We start from the raw sequence: 16532 nt of genomic DNA, 5'->3' as shown, positions 1-16532 counted from the left end.
GTTTGATCCGGCAAGTCCTCAAACCTTGCAATGGTTCTTCGGCACAAAGCACGAAGATATATGGAAACTGCTGTTCAAGGCCCAAAAGTCGTGGCCACCAACGACCGAAGACCTCGGCCATGACTGTGCTCACCCAGCCACTCCAGTAAGTTTTTCGGATTTCTAATCATATCCTTGATTTGTAGACCGGAGTAAGTTCAATCCCTCCCCTTGTCTCCTAGGGCTGGACGAAGAAGGCAGGGCAGATTAAGTGTCCGGCTCCCCTGCCCGAAGACCCAGCTATTCCTCTTCTGACGAAGATGCTGGTTCTGGCGCCATACCAGGCGCCGGAAAAGAAGGCCAAGAAGAAGGGCAAGGAGGTCTGGAGTGACCTTCGCCGAAAAGGTGCTTCAGACATATCATTCGAAGACACCGAAGCTCTCTCCTCCCATGATGAAGACGAGGAGTAAGAGGAGCAGCACAATTCTGCCCCCAAGGGGGGAAAGAAGAAAAGGGGAGCTTCCGCAGATCTAGGGGCGGAAGCGTCCAAGAAGGGGAAACTCTCCCTTTCAGATGATTCGGAATCGGATGCCGAAGCCATCCCCGAATGGAACCCTAGGCCGAAGCCTTCGACCGAATTGTAAGTATTTAAGGATAATGTATGTATCCGGTTTTAAGCCTTGTGATTCTAACGCATGGAATCATGTATTGTAGTCCGGCCCACGATCTCCCCCGGCAATCATCATCCTCTGGGAGTTCGCTGGGTTCCGACATGATGGTGAGCGAGTCGCCTCCAACGGCCTCTCCACCCACTGCTACGGACAACACCGAAGTGTTGCCCCAAAGGGCCTCTCCAGGACACTGAGAGGTGCGGGAAGCCGTCAAGGTGGTGTCAGAGGGCAATACCTCTGCAACCGAGAACATGCGGGAGCTGACCCCCATGGAGACTGGCGATGGGGGCCATGCCCAATTCAGCCCCAACCAAATATAATTCCGGAGCCCACTACAGCTCTGAAATCAGGAGAGCAGCCTCCTTCGAAAGAAGGGGGTGCCTCGACTCCTCCGGCGACCTCTGTCAATCCGGAGGCGCCGGACACTTTGATGGAAGCGTTTCAGAGCGCCTCCATCATTGAAGAACATCGTACCCTTATGGGTGCAGTAGTTGAAAAGGTTCGGTCTGCTAAGAGCAGATTGAATGAGGCCTATACTAGCCTTCTGACAGGCTTTGAGGTATGTGGTTTAAATAAACAGAATGCCTGAGTATAGTTAGTAGCCCCTAAGACTCCGTTCGGTGTTCACGAAGAAAAAACCGAACAGAGGATCGAATATTTCACAGGAGATTAACATACATGTGTATTTGAACAAACAGGCGTCGAAGTTGGCGGCAGCCGCCCATGCCAATGAAGTTTCCGAACTAAAGCAGCGGCTGGAGCGGGCCAATGAAGAGCTCGTCCACACCAACAAACTGTTGGCGGAGAAGCAAGGTATGCGATTCACATTTGACGTGATATTGCTTGTTGTTGTGCGATCTTGCTGAGTTTTGTAACTATGCTCACAGTGGACGCGTCTGAGGTCGAGACCCTCAAAAACACGCTGGCCGAGGCCAAGAAGGAGGCGGAGGGGGAACGAGCCGCCCGCCAAAAGCATGAATCATGGGTGGAGGAAGTTCAGCAAGAGCTCAAGGATGCCATAGGCAAATGTGAGTCTGTAGAGCGCAAGCTTTGAGATCGAGATTCCCAACTTGCTGAGGCCCTCCAAAGCGTGAAGGCAGCCCAGGTTGAAGCCCAAGGCGCCTGTCGGGAGATCCAAGAAGCAAGGCAGATCGCGGCGGGTAAGGCCTTTAACATGCAAAGCAAATTTGTAAGGAGGAGGTACATATTACTGACCCGCGTTTGGAGCTCTCCAGGGGCGTTTGTGGATCTACCCCAGAGTATTGCCGATGCTGCGGAGTTCTTCCGAGCTAAAGAGGGGAGTTCATGGAGAAGCTATTCTGGTCGCAGTACCTTGCACCAGAGCATCCAATGCCCTTCAGCGATGTGACGCCCCGAGACCGATGTGCTAGGTGTCCTCCAGTTATTCGCTGTTGTTGCCTTGTCATTGCTTGCGTGTCATGCATTGCATACCATGTCATCATGTGCATTTCATTTGCATACATGTTCGTCTCATGCATCCGAGCATTTTCCCCGTTGTCCGTTCTGCAATCCGGCGTTCCTATGTCACCCGGCGTCCCTTTCTAACTCTTTTTCGTGTGCGTGTGTTAAACTTTTTCGGATTGGACCGAGACTTGTCATGCGGCCTTGGTTTACTACCGGTAGACCGCCTGTCAAGTTTCGTGCCATTTGGACTTCGTTTGATACTCCAACGGTTAACCGAGGGACCGAAAAGGCCTCGTGTGTGTTGCAGCCCAACACCCCTTCAAAGTGGCCCAAAACCCACCAAAACCCCCTCCATCATCTTGGTAGTTCGATCACGATCACGTGGCCGAAAACCGCACCTCATTTGGAGCTTCCTACCTCCCTCTACCTATATAAATAGACCCCTTCATTTTCGTTTTCGGATCTTTTCCCCGAAACCCTAAAACTCCTCCCTCAGCGCCGCCGGACATGTCCGTCTCGCCGGCGGACGCGTCCACCCCGCCGCCACGTCGCCCCGACCAACCGGGAGGCGACACGTCATCACCGTCGTCCGCCGCGCCCAATCCCGCAGCTCCAAGTGTCGCCGCCGCCTTCCACCACTGCGCAGCCCGCGGGGCCCAGATCCGGCCCGCGCGGGCCTGGTCACCGCCGCCGCCGCCCGTAGGCGTGCGCCCGTCCCCGCCTCCTCGCCTCTCGCCGTGGACGCCGCACGTCGCCGCCTCCACCCTCGTCGCCGGCCTCCTCCCTCGTCGCTGGACCGCCTCCAACTCCTTGCCGTCGAACCTCCCCGGCTCGCCGTTCTTCGCCGCCGACCAGCTCCGAGGCCGGATCCGGAGGAGTCAAGCCCGGACCTGCACTCTGCACCCTCCGCCTCACCCATTCTCGGCCTCCCTCGTCCTCCCATGCCTCGCCGTCGCCTCGCTCCGTCGCCGGAGTTCTGCTACGCCGCCGCAGCCGCCATGGCTGTGCTCGGGGTCGAGCGGGAGGAGCCCTACCTCGCCCTGTTGACCTACCGCATGGGCCGGCCCAGCGCAGTGCGCCAGAGCCGGCCCAGCCCCAGATCCGGCCTGTTGACTTTTCGCGGGGTCCCCAGATCCCAGTTATTTTATGCATTTTGCATCGCATCATAACTCCCTCATCATAGCTCCGATTTGTGCGTTTAGCATATCAAAATGTTCGTCTCAACGGGTACATCATTTCATCTCATTGCATCATTTTCATTTGAGCTCATCTTGATGCCCGAAATGCCGTTGGAAGAGGGCTATGTGATGATTTTGTCAGATCTGTTTCAGCAAATGGCCTTTTGTCATTTTTGCCATGATTAATGTGTGCATGATATGATCCTGAGCTCTACATGTGTTTTGTAGAATGCCATGCCATCTTTACAGGGGTGTATGCCATGTATTTTGTTGATCTTTGTGGTGTGATGCTGATTTCAGGGTCTTAGAATTTCTCTAAGTCCTTGTCCTGTTTTTGGCTTTATGCTATATGTTCATGTTGTTTCCTAGTGATCCGTGCCTCTTTTGAGGATGATCAGTAAGGATGTTTTGTTAATATTGTGGTGCTATATCCATCCATGTCTTTTTTGCATTTATAGAGCACCCTAGCGTGAGTCAATCGAGCTCTACTTTTGCTATAAAATGATCCTGGCAGATTGTTGACATGTTAAGCGATTTTGCCGAGGATGTTGCTATTGATCCGTGCATGCTATGTTGTTGTTCTTGCCATGTATAGCTTCTATGCTATGTCTTCTTGATGGGTGTATGCTTAGTTTGTCATGAAATGCTCTCTAGTGAGTGCATCAAGCTCGTAAACATGCCTACTTGTTATCTGTTTTGCATGCTCCAGTTTTTCACTAAGTCTAAATTTATTTATGTTTTTGCTATGTTCACATGCTTGCAATTCTATTTTCTGATCCCTTTTGGCTCATGGTCACTAAGGGACCTTTTTACATGCTTTGAGTAGCTTCATGCCATGCCTTGCTTTGCCATGATATGTTCCTGTAGAATGTAGTTATCATGCTCTAAAGATTGCTTCCTGATGATAAATTCCAGACTTGTGTTAATTTCACTAAGTCTGAAACCTGTTATCGTTTGCCCTTTTGCCATGCTTGCTATTAAGTGAATTAGCCGTAGCTCAGTGTTCATCTTTTGTCAAGCCTCATGAGTGGATCGCTGCCATATATTTTGTTGCCATGTTTGAGTGCTGTAGCATATTTATCTTGATGCATTTAGAAGGCTACTTGCTGTTAATCACAGACCGGTGCCATATTTGTTTTGCTTGCCATTTCCAAACCGTGCATCAGCTTTCCGGTGATCTTTATATCGATTTCAACCGAAATCACCCCCTTTCCAGTGGCACTCTTGGTTTTCCAAGTTGAGGCCAGGTTCAATCATTCCTTTCCCAAATCATGCATATGCATCACATACCGCATCCCGCATATCATGCCATGTTCATGTGTTGGTTGTTTACTATGTTGTGTGCTTTTTTCCGGTGTTGCTTCTTTGGGTTGGTTCCGATTATGTCGCGTTTGTGAGGACCCATTCTACTAACTCCGTTTGTCTTCTTCATGGACTCGTTCTTCTTCCTTGCGGGATTTCAGGCAAGATGACCATACCCTCAAAATCACTTCTATCTTTGCTTGCTAGTTGCTCGCTCTTTTGCTATGCCTATGCTGCGATACCTACCACTTGCTTATCATGCCTCCTATATTGTTAAGCCAAGCCTCTAACCCACCTTGTCCTAGCAAACCGTTGTTTGGCTATGTTACCGCTTTGCTCGGCCCCTCTTATAGCGTTGTTAGTTGCAGGTGAAGATTGGAGTTTGTTCCTTGTTGGAACATGGATATTTTTTGGGATATCACAATATCTCTTATTTAATTAATGCATCTATATACTTGGTAAAGGGTGGAAGGCTCGGCCTTATGCCTGGTGTTTTGTTCCACTCTTGCCGCCCTCGTTTCCGTCATATCGGTGTTATGTTCCCGGATTTTGCGTTCCTTACACGGTTGGGTTATAATGGGAACCCCTTGATAGTTCGCCTTGAATAAAACTCTTCCAGCAATGCCCAACATTGGTTTTACCATTCACCACCTAGCCTTTTCTTTCCCTTGGGTTCTGCAGACTCAAGGGTCATCTTTATTTTAACCCCCCCGGGCCAGTTCTTCTCTATGTGTTGGTCCAACTAAGCGATGTCCGGAGCTACCAGGGGCAACTCTGGGCTGGCCTACATGACGTCTGGCTCATATGAGTGTGCCCTGAGAACGAGATATGTGCAGCTCCTATCGGGATTTGTCGGCAGATTCGGGCGGTGTTGCTGGACTTGTTTTACCATTGTCAAGGATGTCTTGTAACCGGGATGCCGAGTCTGATCGGATTGTCTTGGGAGAAGGAATATCCTTCATTGACCATGAGAGCTTGTGATGGGCTAAATTGGGACACCCCTGCAGGGATTTGAACTTTCGAAAGACGTGCCCGCGGTTATGGGTAGATGGGAATTTGTTAATGTCCGGTTGTAGAAAAGCTAAAGTTGATCTTAATTAAAATGCACCAACCGTGTGTGTAACCGTGATGGTCTCTTCTCGGCGGTGTCCGGGAAGTGAACACGGTGTTTGAGTAATGCTTGACGTAGGTTGCTCTAGGATCACTTCTTGATCATAGTTCATCGATCATGCTTTGCCTTCTCTTCTCGCTCTCATTTGCGTATGTTTAGCCACCATATATGCTAGTCGCTTGCTGTAGCTCCACCTCATACCTTTTACCCTTCCTATAAGCTTAAATAGTCTTGATCGCGAGGGTGTGAGTCACCGATACTTCCAAAACCAGTTTGCAGGTGTCGATGATACCGTGCAGGTGATGCAACCAAGCTCAAGGAGGAGCTCGATGAAGATCTTGTCCTTTGTGTTGTTTCGTCTAGTTGATCAGTAGTAGAGCCCAGTTGGGAAGATCGGGGATCTGTGTAGCATTTGGGGTAGTCTTCTTTTATTTTGGGTTCCGTAGTCGGACCTTGAGTATATCTGGATGATGAAATGCTTTATTCATGTAATTGTGGGATCTGTGTAGCATTTGGGGTAGTCTTCTTTTATTTTGGGTTCCGTAGTCGGACCCTTGAGTATATCTGGATGATGAAATGCTTTATTCATGTAATTGTGTGAAGTGGCAATTGTAAGCCAACTATGTATCTCTTTACCTTATGTATTACATGGGTTGTGTGAAGATTACCTCACTTGCGACATTGCTTTCAATGCGGTTATGCCTCTAAGTCGTGCTTCGACACGTGGGAGATATAGCCGCATCGAGGGAGTTACAAGTTGGTATCAGAGCCTTCCCCGACTTAGGAGACCCCTGCTTGATCGAATCGCTGGCGTTGTTGAGTCTAAAAAAATGTTTTGAGTCAATTAGGTTTATATATATATATCGGAGAGTAGGACTTCTTTTTACTCCTCAGTCCCTTCGTCGCTCTGGTAAGGCATCCTGACGTAGAGTTTTGACTCTTCTCTTCTCAAATTTCACTAAATTTTTTTTAGGATCACGCGGGTATCTTGGAATCGTTCCGATGGTTTTGTGACGAGAACTTTGTTCTTGGTGCCTCCTGACATTTAGGGGTTGTGGCAGTGTCCCGGGGAGTTGAGCTCCGAGGTGTTGTCGTCACAATTTTATTGTTGCAGTTCTGGAATACCTGAGTTTCACCGACATCGAAAATCTCTTTTATGCAGTTGTTGGTGAGATAACCTCGACGCCACCCAGTACTGGGGCGGGAGTTCGGGAGTATTGCCATAACTCGTATAACGGATGTTTTTCGAAGGTTGAGGTAAATGATTTCCGAAGGTTTCTTGGTTATGTGTTGAAGGTCGGATACAGCTGGATGTAGGATTTGCTAGTTTTGGGTGAGATATTATGCTTCCCCTGTATCCCCTACACCTGATTGCATAACCGGAAAGTTTCGGGAGTTTATAAGTGGGAAGTCAAGTAGCTCCTAGGATATCTTTCCGACAGATGTATGATATGAGATTGGGGTTCGACGTCTAGTGGTCCGCCTATCCACGGTTGGTTTTACAGTGGTCTCGTTGTGTCTTAAAGAGTCCTTGGCTATGTCGAGTCGGGGACGCTTCGCATGTCATGTGCACTGCCTTGTACATGATGGTGCTGTACGATCGAGTCCGTGTAGGCCCCACCACGAAAACTTCGGACGAAATCTCTATCATATGTTTGTTCTGGCTTATTCCGCAAGCCAATCCTTTGTTTTTGTTTTTGAGCTGTGGTGTTCGAGTTGCTTCGAAGCCAAATGTTGATTCCATACCTTTTCCCAAGCATTGTTCTCATATATCTATGTAGATGTTAATCTTTCTTGTTTATCGAGAATGTCATGTCAATCCTTTTTCAACCAGCGTTTTTCTCTTCAAGTGGATCCGATCATTTCAACATCCGCAAGATCATTTATCACTTCTTCTCAATGGTGTTTCGCTTCTTCCGTCCCAAGTTGCCTTTGTTTTTCCTGCCCACCCACCCCATTTTTCTTCAAGGACTCAGATTTCTCAATCAAGTATCCATCTTATGGATGTGAAGACTCTTCATTCTTGTCTTTCAATGTTCTTACCCGGTGGTTCTCACGAAGATTCTAACGAAGCTTCTAGTTCATCATTCTTCGTTCTCTTTTATCCGATGAATTCAATTCAAGCTTTGTTAATTATATCCTTCCCTCGTTGCAAATACTTTCTCATGCCGGTACACCTCTTAATCATCCATTTCTCGCTATTCAATTATTCCGGAGTGCTAAAGATATCTCAGAAGGATCGTCTTGTCATTCAAGATCCGTTCAACCTAATTCGAGGATGTTATCTCATTTAAGCCATTTAATTCAACCGGTGCAATATATCTTTTAAATCATTTCAACGGTGTTTCTTTGAGTGGGCCCTAACCCACAGGTCTTTTTCCAGGATCTTACCTGACTCTTCTAATTTTACCGGAGCTATTTTCAAATTCATCTCATAGTTTGACGTAAGAATGATTTATCATCAGTCAAATGTATTTCTCCAAGATCTGTCGAATTCTTTTCATCGTTGGCTGAACCACTTCGTTTTGATTCTTTCGGAGTGTCTAAATAATTCAGTGTGGTGTTTCTCGTCGTCATTCTTGGATTTTGAAGACCCAAGAAGAGTTTTCCCTCCATATCTTATCAGTTCTCTCAGAGATTCGTGATTCTAGTTTGAGCCCATCCTCTCATAATTGTTTTTTATTGTCGGAATTCTTTTCACCCATCCAGAGCAATTCAGGAGTCTTTTCAGTTTGTTATCCGGAGTCCCATCAATTCAGATTTATTCATTCTCAGCTATCAGCTATCATTCTCCAAATCTTACCGGTGCATCATTCAAGTATTCTCTTATCAGCTCGTGATCTCTTCGTTCTCATGTATCTAGATTGTCTCAAGTATCTTTGTTCATTTCACAGTTCTTACCCGGCGATTCATCCCTTTACTTCGTTCTTTTTCAATTCTTACGCTGTTTCTTCCAGGATTCTCTTCTATTGTTTTCATATCAATTTATTCGATATTCCAATTCTACCGGTGGATCATTGAAGACCTTCTCAAGCTCAAGTTATACCTCTCTTTAATCCTTTCCATGAGAATAAGTAGTATGCCAAATCCCTTGATTGTCATCAATTTAATTGATGAAGGATAAGCATAATGTAATTCTTATTCTTGTTTCATCCAAGTGATTAATTCCTTGTTCCGGAGGTTCATCAAAATTCTTGATTTCTTTTATTCATCTTTCTTTTCCGGAGTTCCAAGTTTTTTTTCCGCATTATCTCGCCGCGAAGCTCCATCTAAATCATTGCAAGGATTCAACCTTACTCTTTTCATCTTTCTTTTCGTTTGATCATTCTTTTGTTTACCGGAGTTCTTCATAAAGGTTCTACATGATGGTTCATCAAGGATTTAATTCCTTCTCGAAGTGTTCATCAAGATTCTTTTCTGAGGAACTCAAGCATTCTTCATCTTGCAATCCGCAGTGCAATTCTTTCTTCCATACATTGGAGGTGGTATTATGTCATTCTTGAAAATTTGAGTTTATGTTTCATGATTCACATGTTGTCAAGAATGAGGTATTTTAAATCCATCAACCTCTTCGTTGGAGTTATCTTGGGTTATATTTCACCTAAAACTTTCCCTAAGGATTGTTGCTAATTATGGTGATAATATATGATCCAAGTTCTTCATCTATCCTTCCCGGTGAAATAAGTTTCTCGTCTCCTTGTTCTTATCAATCCAAGTCTTTTTCCCATGAGTGGCAGGTTGTCACCTCATAATTTGAGATGTATTCTATAATCCCACTTCAAGCTTGTCCTCTCCTAAAGACGTTGCTTTCCTATCCGTTCTTTTGAATCCATTCTTATAGTCGTTCTGGAGGCATTGCGATGTTGTTCTTTTCACCCATCATTTAGTTTGGTCAATAGATCATGTTCTTTTCGTGCTAAATCCATTTAACCGGAGTGTCATGCCCTCTTTTCAAGTTCTTCCCATTCTGTCAAGTTTGGCTCCTTTCTTAACCGGAGTGCTGTCTGAGATCTTTCTTACCCCTTGTTCCATTCATTCAATAGTTCTGGAGGTAATGTGTTGTTGATTTCATCAAGTATCATCCAATCTTTCCAAGTTCTTATTCAACTCCTTTTCTTTTCAATCGGAGTGCTGCCCAAAGTTGTTCTTCCTTGTTCCTTTTACTAACGGAGTGTTTTCAACCTTGTTCTTCTCCATTGCTTTCTTTCTTTCAATTTTCTCAACCTTTTCAAGGTTCTTTGGTTTCACTCATTGGTCAAATAAGCAACTTAGTTTTACTTCTTCTCTTTCTCTTCCGTTTCCCCCTCCGGTGCCATTCTAGATCTCGGGACGAGATCCTCTCGTAGTGGTGGAGTGTTGTAACGCCCCGAGACCGATGTGCCAGGTGTCCTCCAGTTATTCGCTGTTGTTGCCTGGTAATTGCTTGCGTGTCATGCATTGCATATCATGTCATCATGTGCATTTCATTTGCATACATGTTCGTCTCATGCATCCAGCATTTTCCCCGTTGTCCGTTTTGCAATCCAGCATTCCTATGTCACCCGGTGTCCCTTTCTACCTCTTTTTCGTGTGCGAGTGTTAAACGTTTTCGGATTGGACCGATACTTGTCATGCGGCATTGGTTTACTACCGGTAGACCGCCTGTCAAGTTTCGTGCCATTTGGACTTCGTTTGATACTCCAACGGTTAACTGAGGGACCGAAATGGCCTCGTGTGTGTTGCAGCCCAACACACCTTCAAAGTGGCCCAAAACCCACCTAAACCCCCTCCATCATCTTGGTCGTTCGATCACGATCGCGTGGCCGAAAACCGCACTTCATTTGGAGCTTCCTAGCGCCCTCTACCTCTATAAATAGACCCCTGCATTTCGTTTTCGGATCTTTTCCCCGAAACCCTAAAACTCCCCCCTCAGCGCCGCCGGACATGTCCGTCTCGCCGGCGGACGTGTCCACCCCGCCGCCACGTCGCCCCGACCAACCGGGAGGCAACACGTCATCACCACCGTCCGCCGCGCCCAATCCCGCAGCGCCAAGTGTCGCCGCCGCCTTCCACCACCGCGCAGCCCGCGGGGCCCAGATCCGGCCCGCGCGGGCCCGGTCACCGCCGCCGCCGCCCGCAGGCATGCGCCCGTCCCCGCTGCCTCGCCTCTTGCCGTGGACGCCGTGCGCCGCCGCCTCGACCCTCGTCGCCGGCCTCCTCCCTCGTCGCCGGACTGCCTCCAACTCCTTGCCGCCGAACCTCCCCGGCTCGCCGTTCTTCGCAGCCGACCACCTCCGAGGCCGGATCTGGAGGAGCCATGCCCGGATCTGCACTCTGCGCCCTCCGTCGCACCCATTCCCGGCCTCCCTCGTCCTCCCATGCCTCGCCGTTGCCTCGCTCCGTCGACGGAGTTCTGCTACGCCGCCGCCGCCATGGCTGTGCTCGGGGTCGAGCGGGAGGAGCCCTGCCTCGCCCCGTTGACCTACCGCATGGATTGGCCCAGCTCCCTGGCCCAGCGCAGCGCGCCAGAGCCGGCCCAGCTCTAGATCCGGCCCGTTGACTTTTCGCGGGGTAAAATCTCACCAAGTCCCTGGATCCCAGTTATTTTATGCATTTTGCATCGCATCATAACTCCCTCATCGTAGCTCCGATTTGTGCGTTTAGCATATCAAAATATTCGTCTCAACGAGTACATCATTTCATCTCATTGCATCATTTTCATTTGAGCTCATCTTGATGCCCGAAATGCTGTTGGAAGAGGGCTATGTGATGATTTTGTCAGATCTGTTTCAGCAAATGGCCTTTTGTCATTTTTGCCATGATTAATGTGTGCATGATATGATCCTGAGCTCTACATGTGTTTTGTAGAATGTCATGCCATCTTTACAGGGGTGTATGCCATGTATTTTGTTGATCTTTGTGGTGACTAGCACAAGCATGCAATGTAGCTTACTCAATGATGCTGATTTCAGGGACTTAGAATTTCTCTAAGTCCTTGTCTTGTTTTTGGCTTTATGGTATATGTTCATGTTGTTTCCTAGTGATTCGTGCTTCTTTTGAAGATGATCAGTAAGGATGTTTTGTTAATATTGTGGTGCTATATCCATCCATGTCTTTTTTTCATTTATAGAGCACCCTAGCGTGAGTCAATCGAGCTCTACTTTTGCTATAAAATGATCCTGGCAGATTGTTGACATGTTTAGCGATTTTGCCGAGGATGTTGCTATTGATCCGTGCATGCTATGTTGTTGTTCTTGCCATGTATAGCTTCTATGCTATGTCTTCTTGATGGGTGTATGCTTAGTTTGTCATGAAATGCTCTCTAGTGAGTGCATCGAGCTCGTAAACATGCCTACTCGTTATCTGTTTTGCATGCTCCAGTTTTTCACTAAGTCTGAATCTGTTTATGTTTTTGCTATGTTCACATGCTTGCAATTCTATTTTCTGATCCCTTTTGGCTCATGGCCACTAAGGGACTTTTTTTTACATGCTTTGAGTAGCTTCATGCCATGCCTTGCTTTGCCATGATATGTTCCTGTAGAATGTAGTTATCATGCTCTAAAGATTGCTTCGTGATGATAAATTCCAGACTTGTGTTAATTTCACTAAGTCTGAAACCTGTTATCGTTTGCCCTTTTTCCATGCTTGCTATTAAGTGAATTAGCCGTAGCTCAGTGTTCATCTTTTGTCAAGCCTCATGAGTGGATTCCTGCCATATATTTTGTTGCCATGTTTGAGTGCTGTAGCATATTTATCTTGATGCATTTAGAAGGCTACTTGCTGTTAATCACAGACCGGTGCCATATTTGTTTTGCTTGCCATTTCCAAACTGTGCATCAGATTCCGGTGATCTTTATATCAATTTCAACCGAAATCACCCCCTTTCCAGTGGCACTCTTGGTTTTCCAAGTTGAGGCCAGGTTCAATCATTCCTTTCCCAAATCATGCATATGCATCACATACTGCATCCCGCATATCATGCCATGTTCATGTGTTGGTTGTTTACTATGTTGTGTGCTTTTTTCTGGTGTTGCTTCTTCGGGTTGGTTCCGATTATGTCGCGTTTGTGAGGACCCATTCGACTAAGTCCGTTTGTCTTCTTCATGGACTCGTTCTTCTTCCTTGCGGGATTTCAGGCAAGATGACCATACCCTCAAAATCACTTCTATCTTTGCTTGCTAGTTGCTCGCTCTTTTGCTATGCCTATGCTGCGATACCTACCACTTGCTTATCATGCCTCCTATATTGTTAAGCCAAGCCTCTAACCCACCTTGTCCTAGCAAACCGTTGTGTGGCTATGTTACCGCTTTGCTCGGCCCCTCTTATAGCGTTGTTAGTTGCAGGTGAAGATTGGAGTTTGTTCCTTGCTGGAACATGGATATTTGTTGGGACATCACAATATCTCTTATTTAATTAATGCATCTATATACTTGGTAAATGGTGGAAGGCTCGGCCTTATGCCTGGTGTTTTGTTCCACTCTTGCCGCCCTAGTTTCCGTCATATCGGTGTTATGTTCCCGGATTTTGCGTTCCTTACACGGTTGGGTTATAATGGGAACCCCTTGATAGTTCGCCTTGAATAAAACTCTTCCAGCAATGCCCAACATTGATTTTACCATTCACCACCTAGCCTTTTCTTTCCCTTGGGTTCTGCAGACTCAAGGGTCATCTTTATTTTAACCCCCCCGGGCCAGTGCTTCTCTAAATGTTGGTCCAACTGAGCGATGTCCGGAGCTACCAGGGGCAACTCTGGGCTGGCCTACCTGACGTCTGGCTCATATGAGTGTGCCCTGAGAACGAGATATGTGCAGCTCCTATCGGGATTTGTCGGCACATTCGGGCGGTGTTGCTGGACTTGTTTTACCATTGTCAAGGATGTCCTGTAACCGGGATGCCGAGTCTGATCGGATTGTCTTGGGAGAAGGAATATCCTTCATTGACCGTGAGAGCTTGTGATGGGCTAAATTGGGACACCCCTGCAGGGATTTGAACTTTCGAAAGCCGTGCCCGCGGTTATGGGCAGATGGAAATTTGTTAATGTCCGGTTGTAGAAAACCTAAAGTTGATCTTAATTAAAATGCACCAACCATGTGTGTAACCGTGATGGTCTCTTCTCGGCGGAGTCCGGGAAGTGAACACGGTGTTTGAGTAATGCTTGACGTAGGTTGTTCTAGGATCACTTCTTGATCATAGTTCATCGATCATGCTTTGCCTTCTCTTCTCGCTCTCATTTGCGTATGTTTAGCCACCATATATGCTAGTCGCTTACTGCAGCTCCACCTCATACCTTTTACCCTTCCTATAAGCTTAAATAGTCTTGATCGCGAGGGTGTGAGATTGTAGAGTCCCCGTGACTCACCGATACTTCCAAAACCAGTTTGCAGGTGTCGATGATGCCGTGCAGGTGATGCAACCAAGCTCAAGGAGGAGCTCGATGAAGATCTTGTCCTTTGTGTTGTTTCGTCTAGTTGATCAGTAGTGGAGCCCAGTTGGGATGATCGGGGATCTGTGTAGCATTTGGGGTAGTCTTCTTTTATTTTGGGTTCCGTAGTCGGACCTTGAGTATATCTGGATGATGGAATGCTTTATTCATGTAATTGTGTGAAGTGGCGATTGTAAGCCAACTATGTATCTCTTTCCCTTATGTATTACATGGGTTGTGTGAAGATTACCTCACTTGCGACATTGCTTTCAATGTGGTTATGCCTCTAAGTCGTGCTTTGACACGTGGGACATATAGCTGCATCGAGGGAGTTACAAGCGATCATCTGAAGCAGCTGACCGAGCTGCATAGTGTGGCCGAACTGGCCATGAAGGATGTTATAGTCCGACTTTGCCAGCCGAACCCATACCCGACAGTTACTTCGGGCTCGTGAAGCGGCTCGTCAGCGCCTGCCCTCGACTTGATGTCATAAAGCGGTTGGCCTGTATCGAAGGTGCCTGGATGGCCTTCGCCCGTGTCAAGGTGCAGTGGGCGAAGATGAATGCTGTCAAGCTGGCATCCGAGGGACCGCCCACGGGAAAAGAGCACCGCACGCCGGAGCGGTATTTCGATGAAGTCTTGGAGGGTTCCCGTATTGTAGAGGGCTAGTGTTCGAAAGACACTATTTTCGAATGAATGTACCTGTAATGCCCGTCTTTGTATTATAAAACAAGGCTTATGTATAATGTGTTGCTTGTTTTACTTTGAAATCCTTTCCTACTGTGCGGCCGTTTATAGTATTTGAGAGTTGGCCAGTCGTTGGCTTCAGCACCCATGTAGGTAGTACGGGGATGTTCGGAATGGCACCTAGACACACTTGACCCAACCAGTGTGGTCCTTGAAGGAGGTGTCAGTGCCGCGAACCAGGCAATCAGACTATGTGGCTTTATCGCTCTCACTTAGCCATAGGAGTTTGACAATGAGGTTTATAGGCGCAGCCCCTGGTGTTGCTCGATTATCCAAACTTGGGTGCTATAGACGCCTGACCGGGCATAGACCGGTTGTCGGATGTGGGGTTCCGGCAGACCCTTAAGGTTCGAACACTGGGGTGCACACAAAGTCTTTCCTTCCTACCGATCTACGCCCTAGCTCGCTGAGGTCTCGCGGACGAACTCGACGAACTCGCAACACAGAAAGACACGAGGTTTATACTAGTTCGGGCCACCGTTGTGGTGTAATACCCTACTCTAGTGTGGTGGTGGTGGATTTCCTCCAGGGAAGATGATGAACAGTACAAGGGAAGAACAGCCTCCTGAGGTTGAGGTGTTCTTGTGAGTAGGCTCTCGTCCGGGTTGGATCAAGCTAAGATGAGATGAGATGACATGAGATGCGATCAACTCAACTCAGCTCAGCCCCGCTCCTACTATGGTGGCTAGCTCTACTTATATAGGCCTTGGTCCTCTTCCCAAATATCGAGCGGGAAGGGAGCCAACAACGGCGGGCAAATTTGAAGGGGGACAGCTAGTACAAGCTATCCTCACAAAAGTGGTCTTCGCCTGCGAAAGGCTCTGGTGGTGACGCCGTCTTGGGATCCACGATGACCTCCATCTTGCCGTCCTCCTAGTCTTGGTCTCGTTGCACCAACATAGCAACCTTTGCCTGATGCCTCGATACTCTTCGCCTACGCTGGCCTCCTTAGCACCAAAGAGGAAACAAGGACGCTACGCGCGCTCGCGCCCTCCTGATGACCGCCTGGTGTCGTGCATCATGGCTCACGTCACGAGGGCCTCGTGAGGTTTGCCCCGCCTTGATATGTCTGCTCCTCGTGAGCCTGCCTGGCTAGGCTACTCCAGAGGAGGCCTTGTGTCGTCCGCCTCGCGAGGCTTGGACCCTCGCGAGGGTCTTGGATGCTTTGTTGGTGAAGATGGGCCGTACAGCCTGCTGGCTTAGCCACGCCGTGGGCCGCAGGCAGGCAAGTCTGGGGACCCCCGTTCCCAGAACGCCGACAGTAGCCCCCGAGCCCAAGGTGCGCTCGGGCTTGGCTTCACGGCGAAGCCAAGGGCCAAGTACGGAGCGCGGCGGGCCCCCAAAGTCTGCAGCCTTGGTTGACGCATGGCGGTTGATTGGACGTGGGCATCTCCGCTTCCCCATGCTGCCTCGGCAACTGCACGACTTGACAAGTTCCTGCGACATGCAAGGAAAACCATCATTACCTGCCATTGTGGGATATGCCGGTTGGCCTTCTCTTGCTATAAATGGGGAGGGGGGGGGCGGAGCCCCCATCGCCCATCTCTTCCTCGCTTGCTTGCTTCTTCCTCCTTGCTCCAGTGCTGACAACAATGGCACCCATCAGAAAGTTTTCTACTAAAGAGAAAGGAAAGGCTCTCCGTGATGATCCGGGGCCTGTTCTGCCAAAGAAAAGGTCGATCCATCACCGTGATGAAGCGGTGATGCAGGTGGTGTTG

The sequence above is a fragment of the Triticum urartu genome, chromosome 2 (genome assembly GCF_003073215.2).
Source record: "Triticum urartu cultivar G1812 chromosome 2, Tu2.1, whole genome shotgun sequence".
NCBI classification, from domain to species: Eukaryota; Viridiplantae; Streptophyta; class Magnoliopsida; order Poales; family Poaceae; genus Triticum; species Triticum urartu.
Note: the sequence above shows the minus strand (reverse complement) of the source record.